Raw genomic sequence first — 25,602 nt, 5'->3', positions numbered from 1 at the left:
ACCTCTGCCCCAGGACACTTAGCCACTGCTTGAATCCTTCTAGAGACACAAAGCTCACTTCTTCATGACCAGCTTTTTATTTTTCTTTAACAATTTATTTGTGAAAAATTGACTTTGTAGAGCTTAAATATGCTTAAATACTTTTCATTCATTTCCTAATATTGGTAGTCTTAAATAATTTTCATTTAAATAGTGAAATTTTCATTCATTTCCTAATACTGGTAGTCACTACTTGTAGGGGACAAAAGGAGTCCTCGGGGACATAAGGAGGAAGATGACATGTGATTTCTGATTCTTGCGTTTTCTCAGCATGCTTCTCCTTGATAGCATCTTACAACAGTTGCCCAATTCAGCAAGTATTTGTTGAGGATCAGTTATACGCGAGACCGTCTCAGTGCTAGGGTGGAACTTGTGGGGATACAAAGATGAGTTGGTTCTTGCCACCCAAGAGTATGCTGCAGTGTGAAATGGATCGGAAAGCACATGGATTGGTTTAAGAGGGAAGCCAAGGGCCATGGGATCCAAAGGAGAGAGATGTGTATCAAACGCAGTACATTTGAGAAGTTGCAGAGCAACACACGGAGGGAGCTGAATTCGGTGGGTAGGATGCTTCTGCAGGCTGAGACTGGGAGAAGGGCATTCTTGGCAGAGAGAACAGGGTGAGCCAAGCCTGGGGGTGGAAGCATGAGTTGTGTCCATAAGGTGGGGGTTTACTCAGCTTACAGAATGCTTGTGGAGGAAGTTAAAAAGAAAGTGTTAGTCGCTCAGTTGTGTCTGACTCTTTGCGACCCCATGGACTGTAGCCCGCCAGGCTCCTCTGTTCATGGAATTCTTCAGGCAAGAATATTGGAGTGGGTTGTCATTTCCTTCTCCAGGGGATCTTTCCAACCCAGGAATCAAACTTGGGTCTCCTACACTGCAGGCAGATTCTTTACTGTCTGAGCCACCTGGGAAGCCCTGTGGAGGAAGGGCAGGTGGAAGGACCACGTGGTAGGCTCTGAGAGGCGGATTCCACCCCCCGCTCCCCAGTCATTAGTCCAGTAGAGCCACAATTCCACTAGATTGGAATACAGGAATACAGGTGTTGTCACGGAGCCTCAGCTTCCTGGTCCGAAAATATAGATCCATTCATATTGTAAGGATTGTAGGGTGGGTGAGTGAAAACGCCAGTGCCATGACTGGCAGGAAGCAGAGGCTTGGTAAACAACAGTTGTTATGTTCTTGTGTTTGATAGGTTCAGAGAAGCCTGGGAGGGGCAGGAGCCAATCCTGCTGTGGGGATGCAGGGCGATTTATAGAGAAAAACAAACCACTTCAGAGGTGGAGCTCTAGAAGAGAAAGGAAGGTGTATATACGACAGTGGTGGCCGTGGGAATGGAAAAGAGGGCCAGGGACATTGCTCAAGGAGATAGAGTTAGGTTTAATGTTTGGGGCAGGAGAAAGAGGGGACATGGGCAGGTGGGTGGGACCCCCCAGTTGCAGGAGCCGCAAGCCAGCCTTGGATGTGCTGCAGGAGGAGCCAGAACTGAAAAGGGGCTCGTTTAAAAGCAAAGAAAGGTTTGAACTCAAGAGACGCAGTGAAAGGAAAATTGGCTGAGACAGCCTGACTAATGATTCCTGGTGTCTTAGTGTTCTCAGGGAAAAAACCCAACACAATCGCCAGATTGTTTTTTTATACACTCACACACACACACTCACTCACACTCATATATACAAGTACAAACCAAACACCCATCTATTATTTAGGTCTGTTGCCCCAGAAAACCCTTCAGGAAATCCTCTGCTCACCCAGAGAATGTGTCTATATTTAGGAGACTTTCAGAGAAAGCCTATTGTTCAGTCTGAGTGTGCAGGGGAGTCGCTAAGAGTCTGCAGGAGCGTCCATCACACGTCTCTGCTGAGTGGGCAGTGGGCTGCCTTTTTTGTACTGTGGAAGACCGTGGTGAGGGAAAACCCAACCCAGTCCTTTGTGAGTGCCCCTTTCTGGCACTGTGAGCCCAGGGAACCCAAGTGGATGATGCTGGGGGCACGTGGGACTGCCTGGCCTGACCCTTGGTGTAGGGGGTGAGGAAGCCAAGGCCTGGGGTGCTGTGGCCCGTCCAGAGTCACACAGCTCGGTTGAGGCAGAGCCTGGGGGTGGATGCTGGGTGTTCCTGCTGCCTGAAGGGGTGCATTCATCCCAGGCCAGGACGTCTGGGCTGCATTCACAGCGATGGCCCAGACAGAAGGGGTCTTCACCCAGGAGTGTGCGTGTGTGTCAGGGCGCAGCCCACTACAGAGGTTAGAGCTGGATTGTTGGAAAGGCCAACCCGAGTGATTATTACAATGCCCTCATAGTTAGAACTTTCTGGTAAGCATCCCACAGAGGAAGGTGCTAAAGTGTGAAGCCTGAACTCCTTATCCCTAGAGGCCTTTACGTAGAAGCTAAATATCCCCCTGCTCAGGTGAGCACTAGTCAGTGCTTGTTAAGGACAGACTCTGTGCCTGGCACAGTTTTGTGCGTTTTCAGGGATTACGTCTCCTTTTGTCTTCTAAGTATCTTTATGAGATTGGGCACCATTATTATTAGGGCTTCCCTGGTGGCTCAGTGGTAGAGAATCCACTTGCCAGACAGGAGACGTGGGTTCGATCCCTGGGTCAGGAAGTCTCCCCAGAGAAGGAAATGGCAACCCACTCCAGTATCCTAGCCTGGGAAATCCCATGAGCAGAGAAGCTTGGTGGGCTACAAAGTCCATGGGGTTGCAAAAGAGTTGAAACCACTTAGTGACTAAACAGCAGTGACAACAGCAACCATTATTATGCTGATTTTAAGACAAGGAGACTGAAGTACCAAAGGGAGTAAGTAACCTGCCCCAGGTGTCACAGCCAGTGAGTGGTATAAGCAGGATTAAACTTATCCCTTTGACTGCAGAGCCTGCACACCTATTTTTTTTTTAATGTATTTTGTACAATGTATTTTTTTATTAAGGTATAATTTTAAAAAATAATTTAAAAATTAGAAAAAAATTAATTTTCTTTCTTTTTTTTTTTTGCCACGCCACATGGCATGTGGGATCCTAGTTCCCCAACCAGAGGATCAAACTCTCAGCGCCTGCATTGGAAGTGTAGAGTCTTAACCACTGGACTGCCACAGAAGTTCCTCTGCACCCCTTATTCTGTACTAGTGATTCTCAACCTTTAGCTGCCTTAAGATTAAAAAAAAAACTCAGTTCTCAGGATACTTCCCAAACCAGTTGAATTAGACTTGCTGGGGATTTGACTTTGCATGAGTAACTTTTTTTAAAGCCTCCACATGATTACAACTTGGCAGGGTTCAGAACCACTGACATACTCCCTCGCTGGTAGGGTTATTGTTGGGTAGTGGTTCTCAAACTAATGTGTGTAGGAATGTTCTTGAGGTCGTGTTAAAATGCAGGTTCTGATCCAGAAGGTTGGGGTGGGCTTGGGATACTGCTTGGGATACCGCAGTATCCAGGATACTGCTGTCCTCCTGGTCTTTGGGTTTCTTTTATCGGCTGAAGGCTAAACATTAAGGTCCCTTCCAGTTCCACGATTTTATGGCTCTGCTGTCAGAGTGTCATATATTCATGATTTTACTGAGTGACAGTCCTGTGCTAAGTACCTTACATACGTTATTTCCTTATTACGTCCTCTCAACAACCTCCAAGTGAGATATCATTTCCCCCACTTTAGAGATTGGCTGGCGTCTGAACCTGAGTCTACACCTATCCGATTAACCACCTGCTATTTGCTTTCCCTTGTGCGTATAGGTGTTGTTCAGAGCAAAGTTTCTGTGGCGTCGTCTTTCTCTTCTAACCTTGTAGGTTAGGTTTGGAGCCCTAGAGACAAGGCTTCCAGGAAACCCAGCCGTGATCTGGAACTTGTCTAGTTCCAAGTGGCATTCTCTTTTTCCTTAGGTTGGGCCTGCTTTATGAGAGTGTCTTACATATGCAGTGTGGTGGCACTTTATAAAGGACATTTATGATGTTCAGCCTCTCTTTCCAGTAAAGCTTGCTGTTAGTACCAGATATGTCATTGCATTGGTAGGATGCAAATTCTAGACCTGAATGAGGTCCCTGGCCTAGAAGACCGTGTGAGTCCCTTGAGAAGCTTTGTTGTTTAGTCACCAACTCGTGTCTGGCGACTGCAGTTTCTGCAGTAGGATTAAAGACGGTTGATGTTGGAATGACATTTCCTCCCTTAAGCAAGCATTCGTTCCCAGCCTTCAGTGCGCCACCCCATGGACTGCAGCACACCAGGCTTCCCTGTCCTTCACTATCTCCAGGAATTTGTGGAGCTGTAATTCTTGGGCTCCTCTCCAGGCATGGGAATCATCTGGACTAAGCCTGCTCACCTCTGTTTCAGAACACTCCCAAGCTGTTCTAATGTACATTAATGTTTGAAAACCATGGCCTTCTTAATTCTTAGAGTGTGGTCACTGGGTCCTCAACTTGAGCTCCCCTGAGAACTTGTTAGAAATGCAAATTTTAGTGTCCCGCTGCAGGCATATTGAATTGGGAACTGTCGGGGTGGGCCCAGCCATCTGCATTTTAACAAGCCCTCCAGGTGATTCAGAAGTTTGAGAACCATGAGATCCTGGCTGCCCCAGATGTGATCCGAGCATCAGTACCAGGGAGGCTGTTGGAAACGCAGGCCGTGGGCCCCACCTCTACCCCCCGAATCAGAATCTTCACTGTAACAGCATCTGTGCACGCTCACATTTGCACACGTCTGCACTAGGCTGTGCATTTTAACCCAAGAGGTCTTTAAAAAATGTCAATGCCATGCCCCCACCCAAGGCAATTAAGGCAGAATCTGTGAGGGGCGGGGAGGGTGGCACCTGGACGCCTTGTTTTTAACGTTTGTCATGTGATTCTAATCTTGCAAACCACGCTGAGACCCACTGGCCCAAGTGTTGGTGCTTGGATGTCAGCAATCCTGTTCTCCTGTGTTAAGGGTTGAGACTGAAAAGGAGTCCAGGCTCCAAGACATGCCTCCTTCCTGCTCCTCCAGTGTCTCAGAGGGTGACTTGACACCCAGGCTCTACGAGTGAAGGCTCAGGAACTAGCCAGGAGGGATGAATTCTCTTTATATTTTCAGGTGAGAGGGTGAGAGATTGAGGGGGGTGGAGTCAGCATACCACAAGACTGCGTGTACCAGATGCATGTGAGAACCACCTTCCATTGTAGATTCCGGGCTCTGCTCTGGAGATCCAGCCTCAGTAGGGCTTGGGGAGGGCCCAGGAGTGTGCAGGGTTAACAGGCTCCCACAGATGATATACAAGGCTAGGCTCTATTCTGAGACAAGCATTGCTTAGTGGCTCTGAGCTGGCTGATCATCAGGGTTACCTGAAGAAAAAGATAGGTCCCGAGGCCCCATCCCCAGCTCTTCTAGTTCAGTAGGTCTGGTGGGGCTCCAGAAGCAGCCCATGTTTTTCAACCTGTGCTCTCAGAAACCCTCAAGATTCCACTGAAGTGTATCAGGGGCTACAAAGGGGGACAGCTAAGAGGAAAAGCAGGTGGGGAGGGTGCTTGTCAGTCTCGTATATTAAGCTTCAGTGTAAAACTACCTTTGAAGAGAAGATTTCTTTTTTTTTTTTTTAATAATTTTGACTTACTTATCTATTTCATTTTTGGCTGTGCTGGGTCTTCGTTGCTTGGTGTAGGCTTTCTCTGGTTGTGGCAAGCGGGAACAAAGAACGACTCTTTGTTGGGTCGTGTGGGCTGCTCATTGCAGTGGTTTCTCTTGTGGAGCACAGACTCCAGGCGTGCAGGCTTCAGTAGTAGTGGCACACGGGCTTAGCTGCTCTGAGACATATGCAATGTTCTTGGACCAGGGATCGAGCTTGTGTCGCCTGTATTGGCAGTCGGATTCCTATCCATTGTGCCACCAGGAAAGTCAGGATTTCATTTTTTATAAGATGTTGAAAACGAGTCATGGCTGTCCAGTGAGGTGTAGGATGTCCCTGAAGTTGGCAGTGTCTTACCTTTCAAGCCATGCTTCAGGGCAGATCACCCATCCTTTCTGTTACTTGGACAGTTAGTCCCTGAGCTGCCCATGGTGCTTATGGTCCTGAGTGACCCTGACTCCACTCATGTTATTGGACAGCCTGACTCTGCCTTTTGTCCCAAGTCCCAGACTACTTTGCAGCTAATGAATGCTGGTCACCCCAGAAATCCCCTTTGCATAGATTCTTAGTACCTTAAGACAGTAACTCGCAAATCCGACTGTAGCTGGCAAAGTTCTTCATGGATCAAAGTCATCCAGAGTGCTTGTTAAAGCACAGATTGCTGGACTCCACATGGCTGAGGCAAGACACTAGAACCTGCATGTCTGGTAAGATGCCAGGTGATGCTGCTGTTCCAGGGACCACACTTAGAACCTCTGCCTTGAGATTAAATAATGCTGATGCACCTGGGGCCCAGTTTTCCTACTAGAGAGATTTTATCCTTCTTTGGGTGTTAGGAAGGATGGTAAGAGAAAATGTCTTGCTTGAGGGGTAAAAGGTACAGGGCATAAAGAACTCTGTATATTCAGATTATGGCTCAGTCCTCTGTGTTCTCAGTAGATTCTGCTGGGCTCACTTGCCAGGCTGACAACCGTTTACCACGTGGTTCTGCCAGAACCAGCTTTGTGGTATATTCCCCTTGTCACTCATCACACGGACCCTGGCGGAGGGTTGTGCCGGTGACAGAGATCTGTCGGTGGCTTCTTGTGGCCCAGGGCTTGATCAGGCGAGAGAGTGGCAAGCCATCACCAAACACTGGTTATCAGAAAGGCAATAATTTCTCCTCCCTGAAATGTTATAGGACAGAAGTATCCTGCATTAAATGATCTTTGTAAGGGCTCCCCTCCTTACTGCCCCACATTCTCACATTGAGCTGGGCATGGTGGCGAGGCAGAGAGAGAGATCCTCCTAGTAGCCAGGTAGACATGAGATCAAGGACCTTGCTGCCTGGCCTGGTGGTCATCACTGGCCTCTGGGGAGTTAATCTGCCTGGACTCTCCCTGCAATCGAACGTTTTGATCAGGCAGATGACTATCATTATTGTGACACTAAAAAATAACCCTTGAGCATTTTGACCTCTGTAGTGGTTCACCTCTGTTGTGGGAAAGTATTTCAGTTTTCAGCAGTACACCTGGGTGAGTCCACCACTCCTTTGGAACGAGTGCAGAAGTTTAGTTGAGAAGGTAATTACATTTGTGCAGGTAATCGGGTGGACCTCTGTGGGATGGTGAAAGGAAAATGTGTGTTTAATGTTCGGTGGGGTGCTGCTAAGTCACTTCAGTCGTGTCTGACTCTGTGTGACCCCAAAGATGGCAGCCCACCGGGCTCCCCCGTCCCTGGGATTCTCCAGGTAAGAACACTGGAGTGGGTTGCCATTTCCTTCTCCAAGGCATGAAAGTGAAAAGCTCAGTCATGTCTGACTCTTCTCGACCCCATGGACTGCAGCCTACCAGGCTCCTCTGTCCATGGGATTTTCTAGGCAAGAGTACTGGAGTTGGGTGCCGTTGCCTTCTCCTCAGTGGGGTGGGGTCAGGCAAAAACCACACTTTCCTTCTCTGCCTGTGAGGCTGGGTTGGGGGCTGAGAATCAGTGTGAGTGCCTGCAGGTCAGATGGGCACCGGGTCCTGGAAGTGGGGGACTGAGTCTCTTCTCCAGTGCTCTTGGAGGTGGATGTTCTGCCAACTGGACGAAGTACAAATAATCAAAATCATAAAATGAGGTTCTGCCATGACATTAAAAAAAAACATTCCCAGCACTGTCCCACTCTGCCCCACCCAACGCCAGCTGGGCTGACCACTCTGGAGACATCACATTAGATTTTGTCATTCCCTCCTGGAATTGCAGTTGTTTAGTCACTAAGTTGTGTCTGACTCTCTTGTCACCCAATGACTGTAGCCCACCAGGCTTCTCTGTCCGTGGAATTTCCCAGGCAAGAATACTGGTGTGTGTTAGTCGCTCAGTCGTGTCCAACTCTGCGACCTCACGGACTGTAGCCCACCAGACTCGCCCACCAGACTCCTCTGTTCATGGGGTTCTCCAGCCAAGAATATGGGGAGTGGGTTTCCATTTCCTTCTCCAGGGGATCTTCCCGCCCCAGGGATCGAATCCTCGTCTTCATTGGTAGGTGAATTCTTTACTGCTGAACCACCAGGGAAGCCCAGAATTGCAATAGAATAATAAAAGCTAGTCGTTTTGGTGGGCTTCCTGGGTTCCAGACCCTGTTGCTGCTTGCTTAATGTTGAGGTTGGGTCTATTCTATGAAGTTGCATCATTCGTGCATTTAATGAGCTTGAATTAACTACACGTGCTTGGCAGAAGGGGAGAGGGTGTGTTTAAACAAAGAAATGGTGGCTTGTTAAATGCAGAAAGACATACTGAGAAACAGTATGTTGACCATACTAAGTAAATTTGCAAGCGTCGTTTTTGAGTTCAGGTGATTGTCATCTCAGGCCCTGCCTTCAATCCCTGTCTCACTCCTTCCCAAAGATGAGACTTCTTTCCCCATCTGCATTTTACACATGTTGAAATTGAAGCTTCTCGTGGCTACTAAGTGATGGAACTCAGATTTAAACCTAGGCGTTTTGACTCCAAAGTGCATGCTCTTCTGCAGTACCAGGAGCTGCTGTAATGTACTCAGAGTTGTGCAGCTGGATGATGGAGGGAACACAGAGCCGACATGAGGAGCTGCGGGGATGGGTAGCTTGATTCAGGAGAAGAAAAGTCACAGGTGGAACGGTGGAGCTTTCTTCAATACTGTGGAAAGGGGAGTTGATGAATGAAAGCTGTGCGCAGGCACATTTTAACACACAAAAACCTTTTTGAGATAGAGCTGGTCAAAGATGAGCTGGACTGTTTACCGTGTGGAGGACTGTATGGAAGTGCTGTATTGAGATTTAATTCACATATCATCTAATTCTCCCACTTACAAGTATACAGTGTTTTTTTTGTGTGTGTGTGTGTGCATTACATTATTTTAAATATTGTGGTAAAGTATAACATAAAATTTGTAGAATAGTATTCAGTTGTGGCTACAGTTATCAAAGATGAGTGTTTTTCTGCACTGGTAACTTTGCCAGGAAGTCACTGGAGAAAGCCTTGGTTGTCTTTGATCATCTTCAGTACTTGGGAATGCATAGATGCAGAGGCCTGTGCTGGGTCTTCTCCCTTCCTCATAGGCTTCAGGAGGCTGTTAGTCACAACTATGCTCATTTTTATTTTGAAGACTTGATTACACAACCACAGATTTAAAGTGCTTAATGCAGGATAATTTAGCATGATAGAATTAGCAGAAGCCCTGGGATGAGAGATAATGACTCTTCTTCAGGAAGATTGTTTCTATTTCTATCTATGCCTCTGAGACAAAATATCCTAATACTCAGTGGCTTAAAACAAACACCATCATTTATTTACTCATGATTTTGCAATTTGGCAGGGCTCAGTAGGGACAGCCTGTCTCCATACCACATGGCATCAGCTGGAATACTCCCACGGCTGGCAAGATGACGCTGGCTGTTGGTTGACAGCTTAGCAGGGGCTGTTGGTTGAGAGCCTCAGTTCTCTTCCATGTGGGCCTCTTTCCTTGGTTCCTTGGGCTTCCCCATGACATGGCAGCTAGGTTTCAAGAGAGAGGAAGTATTGCTTGCGGGCCTTTTCAAGCCTGGGCTGGGAGGTTCTCAGTAGGGCACGTCTGCATTTTTTGGTAGAATAGTTATAGACCCCGGCTTCCCGGGTGGCTCAGCTGCCAAGAATCCGTCTGCAATGCCGGAGACTCATGTTCGATCCCTGGCTCAGGAAGATTTCCTGGAGGAGGAAAGAGCACCCCATTCCATTATCCTTGCCTGGGAAACCCACGGACAGAGGAGCCTGGTGGGCTACAGTCCATGGGATCACAAAGAGTCGGACTTGACTTAGTGACTGAAATAACAAGTCATAGACCCAGCCTCATATTCAACAAGGAGAGACATAAGAGTCACCTTTTCATGGGAGAAGCAGCATGTGCTGATAGGAAGGAAAAGATTTGGGACTATTTTTAGAAAGTATCTATCACCAAAAAACACTTGTAAATGTCACTGATGCCTGAGCATCACTGTAGAACACAAGCACTTTCTCTTTCTCATTCTAACTCCACAGAAGCCTACCCTTAATTGTGGTATGAACTGGTGATGACAGCGGGAAGAAGTCTAAGAATAAAAATGGGTACTAGGAATACATGATCTTTAGGGGATTGTGGCTTGAGAATAGTGACTGTATAATCAGTCTGTTCAATGGGCAGTTGTGAGACATTCGTGATTGTGTTTTTCACATTTTGAGATTAAAATCTCTACTTCCAGAATTGTGTAAAGTTTCTTTATTTTTTTCTCTTAATTATGTTTTTTTCAGAATTGACTAGCAGGAAATTTAGTGATTCTACTTTGTAAGAAAACAGAAACAAATAAAATTACTACTAAAATAAGTTGGATTTCATGGCATATTTTGAAACATAAAAATAATTACTTGGATTAAGTCTTAGAAAACTTATTTTATGGTTTTTAAATTTATGGTTTATTTTCTTGGAAAATACAAAACATTAAGAAGTTGGGAAGAGTAACACCCTATGAACATCATCCATTATTTAACATTTTTGGCATTGTGTTTTAGATGGAAATGGTTTATTTTAAAGTTGACTGCTTTAACAGAAAGATCATTCTTGTTGATTTCTGTCCTAATAATTATGTAAATTTCTCTTTGCTGATTATACATTTCAGTTCTGAGATGATCAGCTGTTAAGGAAGCTACTTACAGCGATTCAGTTAAAAAAAAACAAAACAATTTAAATGCATGTGGAAGGTAGGCCCAGTATATCACTAAAAGGAGCATTTTATATTCACAACATTTACTAAAATAATCGCTCTATTCTGAAGGATGTCGGAAATGAGAAATGCTATTTAAACAATTTTAATTTTGTGTATTGAGAACAGAGCTTTGCTTGTTCCTTTCAACTGCTTGCTGATGGGTCCTTGATGTCCATAGCTCTATTTCAGCTTCAATTCTGAAAATGGTTGTATCACGTTTCACAATAGAGCTAGTAGCCATAGGGCTAAGTGTTTGCAAATAGCCTCATCTGCTTTGCTTCTTCCTTCCATTTAGAGGCATGGCCTGGTATTTCACAGTGAGGCGTCAACTGTTGCTCCCATTTGGGGTTTTAGAGCCTAATCATTGTGATCCCTGTAGCTGGGGCCGTGTCCCCAGTCCACTGAATGTTTGTGTTCTACAGTGATGCTCAGGCATCAGTGACATTTACAAGTGTTTTTATTTTAGCAAGGAGAGCCTTTGGCATGGCCCGGATTGTATCTCTTCCAGGATGTTCCCATCCTTGGTCACATAATACTCTTAATTTACCTAAAGGAATGCTGTCAAAATAGTAATTTTTAAAGGCTCTGTCTCACTTATGTAGCTATTATTCTTTTTTCAGTTAAGAAAATTTGTTTGGAAATATGAGTCTTGAGAATGGTAACAACCATGTAATATTTTATTTTAGATTGATGCTCTATCACTTTTTGCCTCCCACAGCTTTATTCTGGGTGATTAAATGTGGGAAAGACAGGGGAAAAAGGTAACTAATTCTGTTTGATTCAGTGTGAAAGGCTGTCTTGCATAAATTTAAAATTCCAATGGCAGAAATAAAATTCTATCCCAGATATAGATGTGACCTGCTTTTCAGAAGCTTCCTTAAAGGCTATTTTGGGGCATGTGTGGGATGAATTTGATGCGCAGAATAATAATAGTAGCGGACACCTGTCAGATGCTCCTCTAAAGCAGGCCCCGTCCCAGTGCTTTGTGTGTATGTGTTTAGTTAATCCATCAGAAACCCTCTTTAAAAAAAAAAAAATCACTCCCATTTTACAGATGGGAAAACTGAGGTGCAAAAAAAGGTAATGGAAATATACTCAGGGGCACACAGCTAGCCACTGTCTGAACTGGGCTTGGTATGGGCTGCCTGACTTTAGTGGGCTCTTTACTTCTAGCTTCCTAATCAGAGTAAAGTTATGTTTTCTGTCTTAGTCTTTTTTACCTTTATTTTAATCCAAATTTCAGATACATGATTCTCAAGTTGGCAGTCATTTAGGCCTTATAAATCTTGGTTTTTTATTTCTCTGATTTTCAAAAAAGCCTCTCAGCGTTTTTGGTTGATGAAAATAAAAAGCTTTTCAAACAGGTTAAACATGTAAATAATAATGCTAGACATATTACCCAATCATTACCAAGTTTGTTAAGAATAAGTTTCAAAGTAAAAATAATGTATGTTTCAATATCATACAGTTACCATAAAATCTAGTATATGGTACTCCATCTCATGGATTGTTTAGATTGTAGGATTTATACCCCTTAAAAATGTAAGTATGTTTAAATTAGCCATTAAGTGAATTAACATTTTTTTCTTGATAAAGTATTGATATTTGCCATGCTGTGAAGGCCATTGTAGCAAATACGGAAAGTATAATATGGTATAAGTAATCACTTACAATTTTACCACTCCTAGGATTGTAATTCATGTTAGCATTTAAATATATTTTTCTTCCAGCCTGCCTTCACATGTTCATTCATTCTGCAGTTAGTTATTATCTTCTTTGAGTTAGACCAGAGATTAAGTTATTATCTTCTTTGAGTCAGACATTATTTTAGGTCCAAGGGAAAAAGCAGCTACCGAAATAGTCTTCTTCCCTGTGGAGCTGATATTTTAGTGGGAAACAGTGAATAGATAAATAATATAGGGTTAGGGATAAGTGCTTTGAAGAAAAATGAAGCAGACTAATCGAGGCCTATACACTGTTGTTTGGGGCAGATAGTCATAGGGAGGCTGAGTGATGTGAGAAAGGGAGCCTGTGAATATCTGGGGAAACATGTTACAGGCGGATGCAAGGGCCCTGTGGTGGGAGCAGGTACTGTCTGCCCAGGGGCGAGCAAGGAAGCCAGTGTGACAGGAGTATGGTGCGCAAGGTGAGGAATTGACTGTGAAAATAAAAGCTTTGCATTTCACTGAGTGAGATGGAAGCCTTTGGAGGGTTTGGAGCAGAGGAGGGATGTGATCTGACTTGATTCTACAGGATTCCTCTGGTTGCCCTGGTGAGAATAGATTGCAGGGGACAAGGTGGCTGGGAGAAGGGTTTGAGGGCAGGTGGTGAGACATGCATTGAAGGAAGACATGCGAAAACAGCTTCTGGGAGCCAGGGATGCCCAAGGCCACTAGAAGCTGGGAGAAAGCAACCAGACAGCCCTCGGAAAGGATCAGCGCCTCCAACAGCTCGATTTCAGACTTCTGACCAGTGCCTCTGTGTTGTCTAAAACATGTAGTTTGTCGTGCTTCATTGTAGCAGCCCTAGAAAACTAATGTACTTGGCAAATGGTGGTGCCCTTTTTTGGTTTTCTTTTGTTTTGGGGTAGTTGATTAACAATGTTGTGATAGTTTCAGGTGTACAGCAAGATGATTCAGTTGTACACATACATGTATCTATTCTTTTAAAAATTCTTTTCCCATTTAGATTGGTACATAATTTTTTTTGGATTTATTTTTAGTTGGAGGAAAGCAGTTTTACAGCGTTGTGTTGGTTTCTGGCATGCAACAACACAAATCAGTCATAATTATACATACATCACCTTCCTCTACAGTGGATATCACCTCCCTCTACGGTGGTTTCTTTGAATGAGATGAGTGCTGAGGAGGAGCTGGTTGTGCTGTATGCATTCAGCAGAGGCGGGCAGAAATCAAGATGTGCTAAATTTGAGCATCTGTTAGACATCCACTCGGAGCTGTTGAGGAGGTAGTTGGACGTGGAAATCTGGAGTTCAGATAGAAGGACAGGGCCTGAGGTCTAAATTAGGGCCCAGTTTAAATGGAAATCAGAGCCACATGACTGAATGAGGTCATCAGAAGAAGGGCCCAAGGACCAAGAAAGCCCTGGGAAGTGTCAACATGGAGAGATCAGAAAGGGAAAGAGGAGCCGGAGGGAGATTGTGAAGGTTGATAGTGAGGTTGGCAGAGGCTGCTGGGGTGACGTCTCAGGCAGGGAAGAAGGTAGTGAGGGAGGAGGGATTGGTCCATCGATGCTCTTGGGGAGAAGGGAGAAGGCCATGGGACTGGCAGCCAGGAGCTTGCTAGTGTCTGTGACCCGGTGGACAGGCAGAGGTGCAAGGCTGACTGGAGTGTGTTCTAGAGAGAGTGGAGGGTTATTTATTTTTTTTTAATCTTGGCATTACTTCATAAGCATTACCCCAAGTCATTAAAAAGTTTTTAGGACATTGGTTTTTGATGACTTAATCACATTTCATGATTTTTGTCTCTTCTTTGTTTTTACAGGTAGGTTATTTCTTTTCTTTCACTCTCTCTCTCCTTTAACCACTGTATTGATTGTAATACTGCAGTGGACAGATTTGAATAGAAAATTTCCTGGGTTATTCATGATGAAATCCAAATAGCATGAGTGTTCTCAGGGTGTAATCTTAAATATGGCTGATTGCTTTATAGATAGGCTGTACTGTGGACACCGCCTCGGCAGTGTAGGAGCTGGCTTGGTACAGCTATGCTAGTACTGAGTTGACCAGAGCGTCCAGAACAGTGTTAAGTTACAGTGGTGACGATGGACATCAGTGTTTCTGTTCCTGTTTTACAGGGTAATGTCTCTGCCGGTTACACTAAATCATACCAGGTCAGCGTTCTGGACACATGTATTAAAGAATATATGTTAATTCCTTCCCCCTCCCCTGAACCCCATCTCTTACGAAGAGTCATTCTGGAATCAGTAGAGTCGAGTTGCATTTTGCTTCTTGATGGCTTGTGGCAGGTTTCAGCACTAGCATATGTCCCCATACTCTGGGATTGGGCAAATGAGTTATTTATTTCTCTCAGCTTTCAGATCTGATAGTAAGTTCATGATCTCAGTGAGGTCTTTCCTAATACCCTGAATCCCCTAGGGATAGGTGCCTGCTGCACAGTATTTATTCTTCCCTTTCTGAAATGTTTGTTATAATTATCATCACTGTTTCTGTTGGTCTGCTGGCCGGGCTGTGAGTTCCACTGGGCACAGATAGTGTTTTCTTATCTACAGTTCTAGTCATGGGGCGTGTGATGGCGCCTGGTGCAACCTGGAGTGCAGAACTGTCACTCAGGACTTCACTGAGTGAGGGTCTGAAGCACAGGTCAGACTTGGAACTGACCCCAGGGCACCCAGCTGGGGAGGCAGGGAGGGGTTCAGACTCAGGTCTGTGCGACGTTGAGTCCGGCTTCCCGTCACCCTACTGCCGGCTTCCACCAGTAGGTGGATTTTACATCTCCTCAAGGGGACAGGTTTGTCCTGTCCTGAGAATTGTCTGTATCGTTTTTGGTCCTTTGAATATAATTTTGAAAGTATTGGTTGATTTCCCACTTGCTTGCTTAGTTGCTTCAGTTGTGTCTGACTCTCTGCGACCCTGTGGACCATGGCCTGCCAGGCTCCTCTGTTCATGGGATTCTCCAGGCAAGAATATGGAGTGGGTTGCCATTTCCTTCTCCAGATTTCTCACTTAGGGCCCTTCATTTCTCATTTCTTCCATATCTTTATTATTCCAACATATAACTGTATGGTGAAGTTTTATGTATACACACACACACACACTTGTCTGTCTTCCATACTGGACTCTGATCTCCGTGAGAGCGGGAAATTTGTCTTCTCCATCTTTTAATCCGCACGTCTTGGCACAGTGTTAGCATTTAAGGGGGAGGGGCTCAATGTTTGAATAATGAATAGAGAAAGATTATGGTATTAAAACAGATCAAAGATTTATTATTTAGAAATTTATGGCCTTGCTATAATGAATTATGACAATGTCATTTATAATTATACTTTACATGTGCGTAATAGTTTGTAAAACCCAAGATTTGTCAGGAACTTGTTTGTCATGTTTTGTGTTGTTACTCAGTCGTGTCTGACTCTTTGAGACCCCATGGACTGTAGCCCGCCAGGCTCCTCTGTCCATGGGATTTCCCAGGCATGAGTACTGGAGTGGGTTGCCATTTCCTTCTCCAGGGGATCTTCCCAACTCAGGGACTGAATCCGTGCCTCCTGTGTCTCCTGAATTTGCAGGTGGATTCCTTACTGTCGAAGCCACTGGGGAAGCCCTGTGTCTATTATACATCTGTACTAGTGTTAGTATACAAAATAAAATTATACTATTATCAGAGAAGATGCTTAACTAATGACTGAATAGCAAAATAACCTTATGTTTTCAATACATTTTAATAATGACATTTAAAAACTTACAATATCACTTTATAATTCTAATTTTGAAAGGCTGTATAATACCATCCTTTACTCAATCTATATGCTGCTTTTGCATTTTTCATTGGTATAAATAACACTGCTGTGGACAGCTGGGCATAAGTGTGTGTATAGTTATTTTCTTTTTTAAACTATTTTCTTAGGGTAAATTTCTAGAAATGAAGCTACTGAAATAGCCTGGAACATATTGTTGAAGTGCTTTCTAAAAGGCTTGTATCATTTTACTACCCTTTATTACACTTTGTATTAATATTTTACATGTCTTTTAAAAAAAAAATACAAAGTAGCCATAATATTGTACCTCCTTGTTTTGGTTGGCATTTCTTTTGATGACTGCCTTAATTTAGACAGTATACCACAGGTTTACTTGCTAATTGTATTTTCTTTTGTCTCAACTGTCTATTTCTGACCTTTTTTCACCTTTTCAATTTTGGTCTTAATTTGTTAAAGACAGCTTTTGTTAATTCTTCCTATATATAACCATTTTCTGAAAATTTTCTGGTTTTTCCTCATTTTTCTTTTGCTATTTTAAATTAAATATTTACATCATAAAAACTTGTAGATCTTTAACTTTGTTTTCTTTTTCACTGACTTAAAAACAACAACAACAAAACATCATAAAACAGCAGTAATAAGCCCAGAAACAGAACCCATAAAAATTACTGGTGGTTTTTTCATTATGTAACTTATGACTTAATTATTACACTCTGTGAGTGATTTCACAGTTATTGATGGCATCAGGAGGAGTGTGCTTGGCCTCGGCTGACCATCTATTTTAAATTAAATCACATGGTAACAAGCTTCTCCTGCTGAACTCAGGCTTCCAGAACCTCCACCGTCCAGAATACAGCTCCCGGGGAATTAGGCAGACGAGGGCTCACTCCTTGACATAAAGGCAGTAAGTAAAGTCCTCATAAAGCCCTGAGAGTCTTCACACAACCTTTGGGCTTCATATATTCCACGTAATTTGTGCTGTGCTCAATCATCTGACTATCTGCTTGGTTAAGTTGTCACTTGAGAGTAGATTAGAAAAGCAAACGGCGTAGAAAGGCTGGGGAGAGATCCTGATTGAAGAGCAGGGCGCTCTGAAAGCACGCATACCCCTGAGGTTTTTCATAGAGCTCTTCCAAACCTATGAGTTAGTAAATGTCTTGGCGCTTGATTCGCCTATGTAGAGCATGTGATTTTGTGGTACTCTTCATTATTTCACAAGGCTGGATAGAAAAGGTGTTGGGGTTTATACTGTTGTTTTTTGCTCCTTAGGGATTTTGGAGGAAGCTGACCCAGAGATATTCACAATGAAAGTACAGCATTTTATCTAAGTTTGGCACAAGGGGCATACGGAGTGAGGGCAGACGAAAATGTGTGACCTCATGCTATGAGTCTTGTGATCTGATATCACTTAGTGTTATTGAATGACTTCAAAGGGCAGCTGGGAATTACTGTGAAGACGCACACACAGCAAAGCAGTTTCTCACCTGCTGTCTCTGATCACAGAAGACACAGTTAGACTTACATTTCTCCCTGGGACACATGCGGTCGACATGCTGTAACTTGCTTGGAGTTAGGCAAGGGGCAGAGATTCCCTCTGTTTGCCCTGTGTGGGCTGGGACGGGTTTTAAATATAACTAAGAGTTACTTTTTTAGAATTAAGAGCAATAGAGCCTGAGCTTCAGGGCATGGGACACTTCCTAAAAATACAGTCACTAACCTTTTAAAGAACATTAGGATCAGCTTGTTAAACTGGAGTAGGATTCACATGTGGAAGAAATCTGAGAGGATTTACTGTTTGGAGCAAAAATTGAGGATTTGTTTCAAAAGATGAGTGGTTTCCTAAGACCATCTCTGGGCCGCAGTGGGGTAGGATTTTATTGTCCATTCTTCTCGCCCAGGTCTTGATGTGGGCTTCCTGCAAGCCTGCTGTGTGCACACTGAGTTCGTTACTGTCACGGTGGGCTTCCCAGGTGGCTTGGTGGTGGAGTCCACCTGTCAAGCAGGAGATGCAGGAGACTCTGGTTTGATCCCTGGGTCAGGAAGATCCCCTGGAGTAGGAAATGGCAACCCACTCTAGTATTCTTGCCTGGAAAATTCCATGGACAGAGGAGCCTGGTGGGCTACAGTCCAGGGGGTCACAAAGAGTCGGACATGACTGAGCAGAGCACAGCATTGTGATGTTGGCAGTTTTTGCCACTTTGACCAACCTCATCCCTGTGATCACCCTTTCACCCCATGATTAAGAATCAGGTTTTAACTGTCTTCAATTCTCAATTGCCTTGTGTTGGCTAATTTTTAAAAAAAATTATTTTGATTTTGAAAAAATTTTGCATTCAGGAAAGTAAAAAGGATACAGTAGTTAGCATCTGTGTATCTACTACCCACAGCTAATACCTGTTGTCATATTTTCTATACATCTTTTTTTTTTTTTTAAATAATGTGGGCCAATTTAAAGTCTTTATTGAATTTGTTACAGTATTGCTTCTATTTTATGTTTTGATGTTTTGGCCATGAGACGTGTGGGATCTTAGCCCCCTGAGCAGGAATTCAACCTGCGTCCCCTGCACTGGAAAGCAAAGCTTTCACTGCTGGACCACCAGGGAAGTCCCCCGTCTTTATTTTTTAAAGAAAAAATTCCAATAAAGTGACGTATTTCCTTCCCTGGAATTGTTCCGCATCCTTCCCTGAGGTGTCATGGTTATGAATTTAGTGGGAATCCAATACATATTTTAATGCTTTTGTTGATTTCATATGTATCCTTAAAAACAAGAAGTAGTGATTTATGTCTTTAAAAATTACATGGACAGTAGTATAGTATCACGTAAAGAATAGTACTACAGAGTAGCATTTTATAATTACTTTCTTCGGTCAACATATTTTCACAAGGTTCATTCATATTGCTTGGCATATAGATCTAGATCGTGATTTTAACTGCTGTAAACAATTCCATACATGAATATACCACAGTTTATCAGTTCATCTGTCCGTGTCACTATTTTCCTACTATAGTTGGTGTATATGTCCGCTTGAGTCCATGACAGTCTAGAAGGGAAATTGCTAGGTGTTAGGGTGTGCACATCATAACCTTACTGAACGTTGCCATACTGCTTCTCACAGAGCTGAGTATCTCATACGCCTCCGTGAACAGTATGAGTTTCCATTTCCCGTATCTTTGCTAACACTTGGTGCTAACAGACTTACTGCCAGTCTCGTGAGTGTGGAATTGCATCTCAGTGTTGTTTTGATCTGCAGTTGTCTGATAACTGGAGAGGTCGTGTATCTTTTCACATGTATTTTACATTTCACCATCTGTGAATAGCCAGCTCACATCCTTTGTCCATTTTTTACTTTGTTTTTCCTATCTATTTTTAGGAATTCTTGCTATATCTGATTATTAGTCGTTTGTTAAATATATTGCGAGGGTCTTCTTTTTGTCATTTGTGCTTCAGTTTTGTATGGTGTCTTTTAAGTTTTAATACAGTCAAGCTCATCAATCCCTTTCGATTTTTACTTACTGTTTTCACATTTGAGAAATTCCTCTTTACCCCAAATCATGAAGATATTCTGTCACGTTTTCTCTTAAGTTTTATAGATCTAGAATGCATGGGCTTCCCAGGTGGCGCTAGCGGTAAGGAACCCGCCTGCCAATGCAGGAGACAGAAGAACTTGGGGTTTGATCCCTGGGTCGGGAAGATCTCCTGGAAGAGGGCATGGCAACCCACTCCAGTATTTTTGCCTGGAGAATCCAATGGACAGAAGGGCCTGGCGGGCTACAGTCCATGGGGTCGCACAGAGTTGAACGCAACTGAAGGCCTTGGAACACACCAGAATGCACACTCCTGTGTTGGGTAGGGATCTAGTTTTGGTTCTTTTAGATGTGTGGCTCTTTCTTTTTCAACACCGTTTATTTCGTCCATTTTTTTTACAGGGTTGTTATATCTCCTCTGTCATGTTTCAAGCCTCCATTTATATTTGAGTCTGTTTCTAAGCTTTCTGTTAAATTTCATTGATCTGTTTTTCTCTCTTTGAACAAGTACCACAGTCTTATCTGCTATTATAGTTTGTAGAATTTCTTGATTATGTACATAACCACTTAGATAAACTGAAATAATGTCACATTGTTTCTTCATTTTAGACCTTTTATTCTTTTTCCTTGTTTTGCCATGGGACTTACAATATAACATCAATTATAGAGGCTGTTGTGGGCATTTAGACTTGTTTCCAGCTTTAATAGGAATGTTTCTACAGTTTGCACATAATATTTGCTGTAGGTTTTGGTATCCTCTTTAGTATGCGGGATTTGCTGTAGGTACTGTTTACCAGAACAATGAAATCCTTTTGTATTCCTAGTTGTCTTACCAGTTTTTGTTTGTTATTATGAATAAGTGATGAATTTCATTGGAAAATTTTTGCGTTCACTGAGACAAGTTCTCATTTAATTTTTAACGTGGGGAATTCTGTGGAAAGAGTGGCTGACATTAAAATCATCCTTATATTTCTTGAATTAATTTGGTTTGGGAATAATGTTGTATTAGATTTACTAATTTTTTTTTAAGGAATTGTGCATCTATATGTTCTTAACTGTGATTTGTGTGTGAGTTTTCATTTTTGTTTTGATTCTTTGTGTCTGTGTACAATTCCTGTCTGATTTTGGTATAGAGGTTTTACTTTTAACGGGAGTTGATTCTGGGGTCTGTACTGAATGTCCTGACTCTGGTAGGCCAGGACTGGGAATCTGCAGCGTACAGATCCTGGGTGGTTGCACTCTATGCCTGTACAGCTCAGAATCAGGTGAAGACTCCAGGACTCTCTGCAGATCTCTCCTGTCCAAGACTCTGCCTGGAGATCCCAGCCACTCGGCCTTTATCACACTGTGCGTGGTGATCCTTGCTGCATAGTGGTCGACCGAGTGCCTCCTGCAAGGCGGTTACGGTGATCCTAGCGCTCCCCTCTTGATCCCCTTCTCTTAGGATTCAGTCTTCTCTTGCCAGTTGTCTGGTATCTGACAACAGTTGTCTTATATCTTTCATCCAGTTTTCTAGCTGTCATGGCAAAAAGGCTTGTTTGGTAACAGTTATTCCATCATGCCCAGCTGTGGAAGTCTGTTTCTTTAATCTAAAAAAAAAGTCTTTAAAAATGATTGTTCTGTGTTTGGAATGGGAGATGTGGTAGAGGTTAATTCACTGTGCTTATCTTGAGCAGAAGTCCTTTTATTGGATTATCTACTTAATAAATTGTGGGCTTCCCCCACTTCTAATTCCTTTTCACAAAAAAAGCTTTCAGAAGCTTTTTTCCTACTGCACCTGAATGTCTTAGGCTAATTCTCTTAATGCACTTTTGAACTGGAGGTTTAGTACCTTATCACAGCTCCTATCAGCCCTTTGTGATGTTCTTCTCTTGTGAGTTCATGACCAGTTTCAGAGGGTTCCTCCCGTTCAGAGTTTTTCTAGAATGCGTTGAATCTGAGCTTCTATAATTGTTTAATATACATATTGCTAAATGCCACTGCAAGCCATATATGTGAGCAAAGTATACTTAGATATTAATTGTGATTTAAAAATATCTTTGAAAGCTTGGACTTCCCTGGTGGCTCAGATGGTAAAGCGTCTGTCTACAATGCAGGAGACGTGGGTTCGAACCCTGGATTGGGAAGATCCCCTGAAGAAAGAAATGGCAGTCCACTCCAGTACTATTGCCTGGAAAATCCCATGAACACAGGAGCCTGGTAGGCTACAGTCTATGGGGTCGAAGAGAGTCGGACACGACTGAGCGACTTCACTTTCACTTTGAAAGCTTGGAGACTGACTGAATAACTGGTAAACCACATCCAGGGTTGTAGATGTTATTATGAACCCACTTATTATCTTCCTTTTATAGATGTCCTGAAGTCCCAGCATTCTTGGAAAGAGGTGGATCTACTTTGACATCGGTCAGTCAACCAAGATGAGGTTCAGGCTTCCGTCCTTGGGTACAAAAAGTTCTGTCTTAGCCAATTATCTGACCTCATAGATGACATTCTAGTTGGGAAATAAAAGAGCTTTGTTAAAAGATGATTAATATATGTGACTGTACAGGTGAGATGTGAAGTGAATGATGAAAATGGCTCAGGAGGTCGGGGTGAGTGGGCATTTGGAAAGGACTTCACAGAGAAGCAGGACGTTTCAGGTGAATAAGCGCTTGAGGGGCTGGCCCATATTTCAGGACAGGACACCCTATGTACAGAGGCAGGAAAGGGTGAGCTTTTGCAGGGGTAGACCAGGGGCGGGGGTTGATGGGGTCCAGATGAGGCCTTCAGTGTATCTCCTGGGCAGCTAGAATATGTTGAAAATTTTTAAATGAAGGAGAAAAAATTCAAAGAGCGACATTTTGGGAAGATGATCAGCAAGTCTGGTAGGATTTTATTCCCTCACCGGAGGTTCTCCAGTTTGGCTGCACGTTGCCATCACCTAGGGAGTTAAAAAACCGAAAAACGGAAGTGACCAGGGAGCCCCTTTCCCCAGAGATTGGGATTCGATCAGCCTGGAATCACACCTGGGTTTTGAGCTCCCCGGGTGATTCTGCTGTGCTGCAGAGCCTGAGAACCACTGCCCCACCCGCTGATAAGATCTCCATAGTGTTCGCTCATTGTGTGGAGCCACAGCTGGGCTGGGCAAATGCAGGATAACTGATGGATAACATTTTTAAAGAACTTCTGTAAGATTTAAAATACTCCACATAGTGCAATACCTCAGTTAGAATAACAGTTTTCTCCGGAAATAACGTCACAGAGAACTAGTGACTACCAGAGGGGAGAGAGGAGGAGGGAGGGACAAATTAGGGGTATGTGTTTAGCAGATACAAATTGCTGCTACTGCTAAGTTGCTTCAGTCGTGTCCGACTCTGTGTGACCCCATAGACGGCAGCCCACCAGGCTCCCCCGTCCCTGGGATTCTCCAGGCAAGAACACTGGAGTGGGTTGCCATTGCCTTCTCCAATGCATGAAAGTGAAAAGTGAAAGTGAAGTCACTCAGTCGTATCCAACTCTTCTCGACCCCATGGACTGCAGCCCACCAGGCTCCTCCGTCCATGGGATTTTCTAGGCAAGAGTACTGGAGTGGGGTTCCATTGCTTTCTCTGATACAAACTAGTGTGTATGAAATAGAGAAGCAACAAGGATACATTGGAGTGTAATCTGTAAACATACTGTCTGTGCTGACACCTGACGCTAATGTAACACTGTGAGTCAACCATCCTTGAATTTAAAAAAATAACAGTTTTCTCATAAATGCCTACAAATTTTTACACTGACCATGAAGTAGTGACAAATGTATACATTTTTGAAAGGGACTGATAATTATCTTGAGAATTTAGTCACATGGAAAATTCTTTTAATTTTTTGCGTTAAAAACAGAAGGGCAACATAAAACAGACACAGCTACGAGGGTAAGAATTCAGTAAGCCACTGTAGTGCAAAAACACAAACTTGCAGTGACAAAAATGTAAATTCTCAAAAAAGGTGTTGGTGGAAGGCCGCTGGTTTGTGCAGCACCCGGCAGGCAGGCAGATGGCTGGGTTCTGGTTTGGGATTCAGCAGGCCAGGGGCCGGCCAAATATGCATTTCTAAAATGTTTCCAGGTGATGCTGCGGCTTGTCCAGGCGTCACACATTGAGAAGTGACACGTGGGAGCCACTATTGCACGAAGCCCAAATGTGGTAGGAAAATGGCTTGCTCAAGTGTGGCTGCAGGATGTCAGTTTTGCTTTTCAGGTCGGGGAGGGGCTTGTCTTGGCCACTGGGGAATCTGTTCCCTTACCCGCTCTGCCTCCCGCACCCCCAATCCCCGCAGTGTAAGCCAGCCCTACCTATCTGCTCCAGGAGGCTACTGCTGAAGCCCAAATGGGGAGGGTAGAAGAGAAAATCGTCTAATCAGTCTCCTTATTGTCTCTTAAAACTTACTGTGAAGGATAGTATTGTATATATACTATCCTTACTGTGAAAGGATAGTATTGTGTATGTATATATATATATAACTACTATTATATAAAGTGTCCTTTTTTGGTGTAAGTTTAAAGTTTTTTTTTTTTTTTCTTTCATTATTTTTTCCCTGCTCCCCTCATCCTTCCATATGCAAAATTCGAAGAGTTAAAAAAAACAACAAACAAGGCTACCCTTTATACTTCTAACTCATCCTCCAGACAGCCCCTTGTTGGCTATTGTAGGTGTTTTGGGGGAGATTTCTGTGCTTGGCTTCCACCTAGGTGCCAGCTTTTGTCAGCCACTCTGTGCAGCCTTCCTGAGAGATTAGGAGACGTTTGCAATACACCTTGGGAGGGAGAAGCGGAAATCATTCTCAGATGTTAAACCGAGACATGTTTCTAATTGAAAGCATGAAGAGAATGTGTACATAAAAGTGCCTGGGGGTGGGGGGTGATCTCTGGCAGAGGCTCAGCTTTGAAAGCCCCGTCCTCTTCCTCTTGTGACCACTTCTGCTGTCTCTGGGTGGAGCCCATTTCCATTCCTGAGACGTTCCATAAATAAGCATGGCTGAGGAGGGACCCGATGATCATGTTGGCCAGGAAGGCGTGGATAAATTAGACTCCTGAACTCTCAAAGTGCATAGCTTTTTGACTTTGACTTCTAGAAGCCTAATATGGAAAGAGCCCTTGGGGACCATTTTAGAAAAGCAGCTACTGCCCTCCTCCTGCACTGAGACTTGTGTAGGTGCAGAGGCCAAGCTCAAGTAACTCACCCCAGGGTGACCTCGGGAGCTGGCTGCATTTTTCTTTCCTTTTTTAAGAATCTTTCTCAACTCTTAGAAAATTTGTCGGCCTGGTATTCTGACACTTGACAGTTATTTCTTATCATTATTTGCTATAACTAATAGGAATTATAGGGAAATAGGAAAAGTATCTTTTCTCTTTTATAGGAGGTTTCAGGGTTTTTAGGTCTCGGTCATTGGTTGCTCCATGTTTGAGCCTCCTCTGGTGTGTATTCTTCATCTATTTTGTAATTGCTTGTAGACTGAATCCTGGGTTGAATTGTATGGGAGGTTTAGTATTATGATCTGCCTCAGGACAGAGAGTTTAAGTCAAAGAGGACTGATACCAAAAGGCTGGTGTAAATAAATGGTACAAATAAAGAAGGGTCTGAAGGAATCATGTCTGTAGGCCTATGATGTTAATAAAATTTAAGTCATAAATTTTATGACATATAACATCTGAACTCCCAGGGGACCTTGCTTGTGATAAAATCCATTCACCTTGCCCGTGACCCATAGCCCTGCTAACTTTAAAACTCTGCTTGGCCACAAGTCTGATGATTCAAAGTACAT

At 43.5% G+C, this 25,602-nt stretch overlaps 1 protein-coding gene across 12 annotated transcripts in view; it reads left to right on the top strand.

Moving 5' to 3' along the window:
* Positions 1 to 25,602, top strand: part of LTBP1 (latent transforming growth factor beta binding protein 1) — a 460,290-nt gene that overhangs the window by 26,972 nt on the left and 407,716 nt on the right. Inside the window, exon 1 of one of the 12 annotated variants that reach the window (XM_086327490.1) lies at positions 4,971 to 5,099. The exons of the other annotated variants lie outside the window; for them this stretch is intronic. The gene's annotated coding sequence lies outside the window, so the exon portion shown is untranslated. Of the gene's footprint in view, positions 1 to 4,970; positions 5,100 to 25,602 lie in introns of those variants that run through there. 12 annotated transcript variants of the gene reach the window in all.

This window comes from Bos grunniens, chromosome 11 (assembly GCF_055505025.1).
Source record: "Bos grunniens cultivar Pamir isolate PY7600 chromosome 11, Bosgru_T2T1.0, whole genome shotgun sequence".
Lineage (NCBI taxonomy): Eukaryota > Metazoa > Chordata > Mammalia > Artiodactyla > Bovidae > Bos > Bos grunniens.
This window is presented reverse-complemented; position numbering and strand designations above follow the sequence as displayed.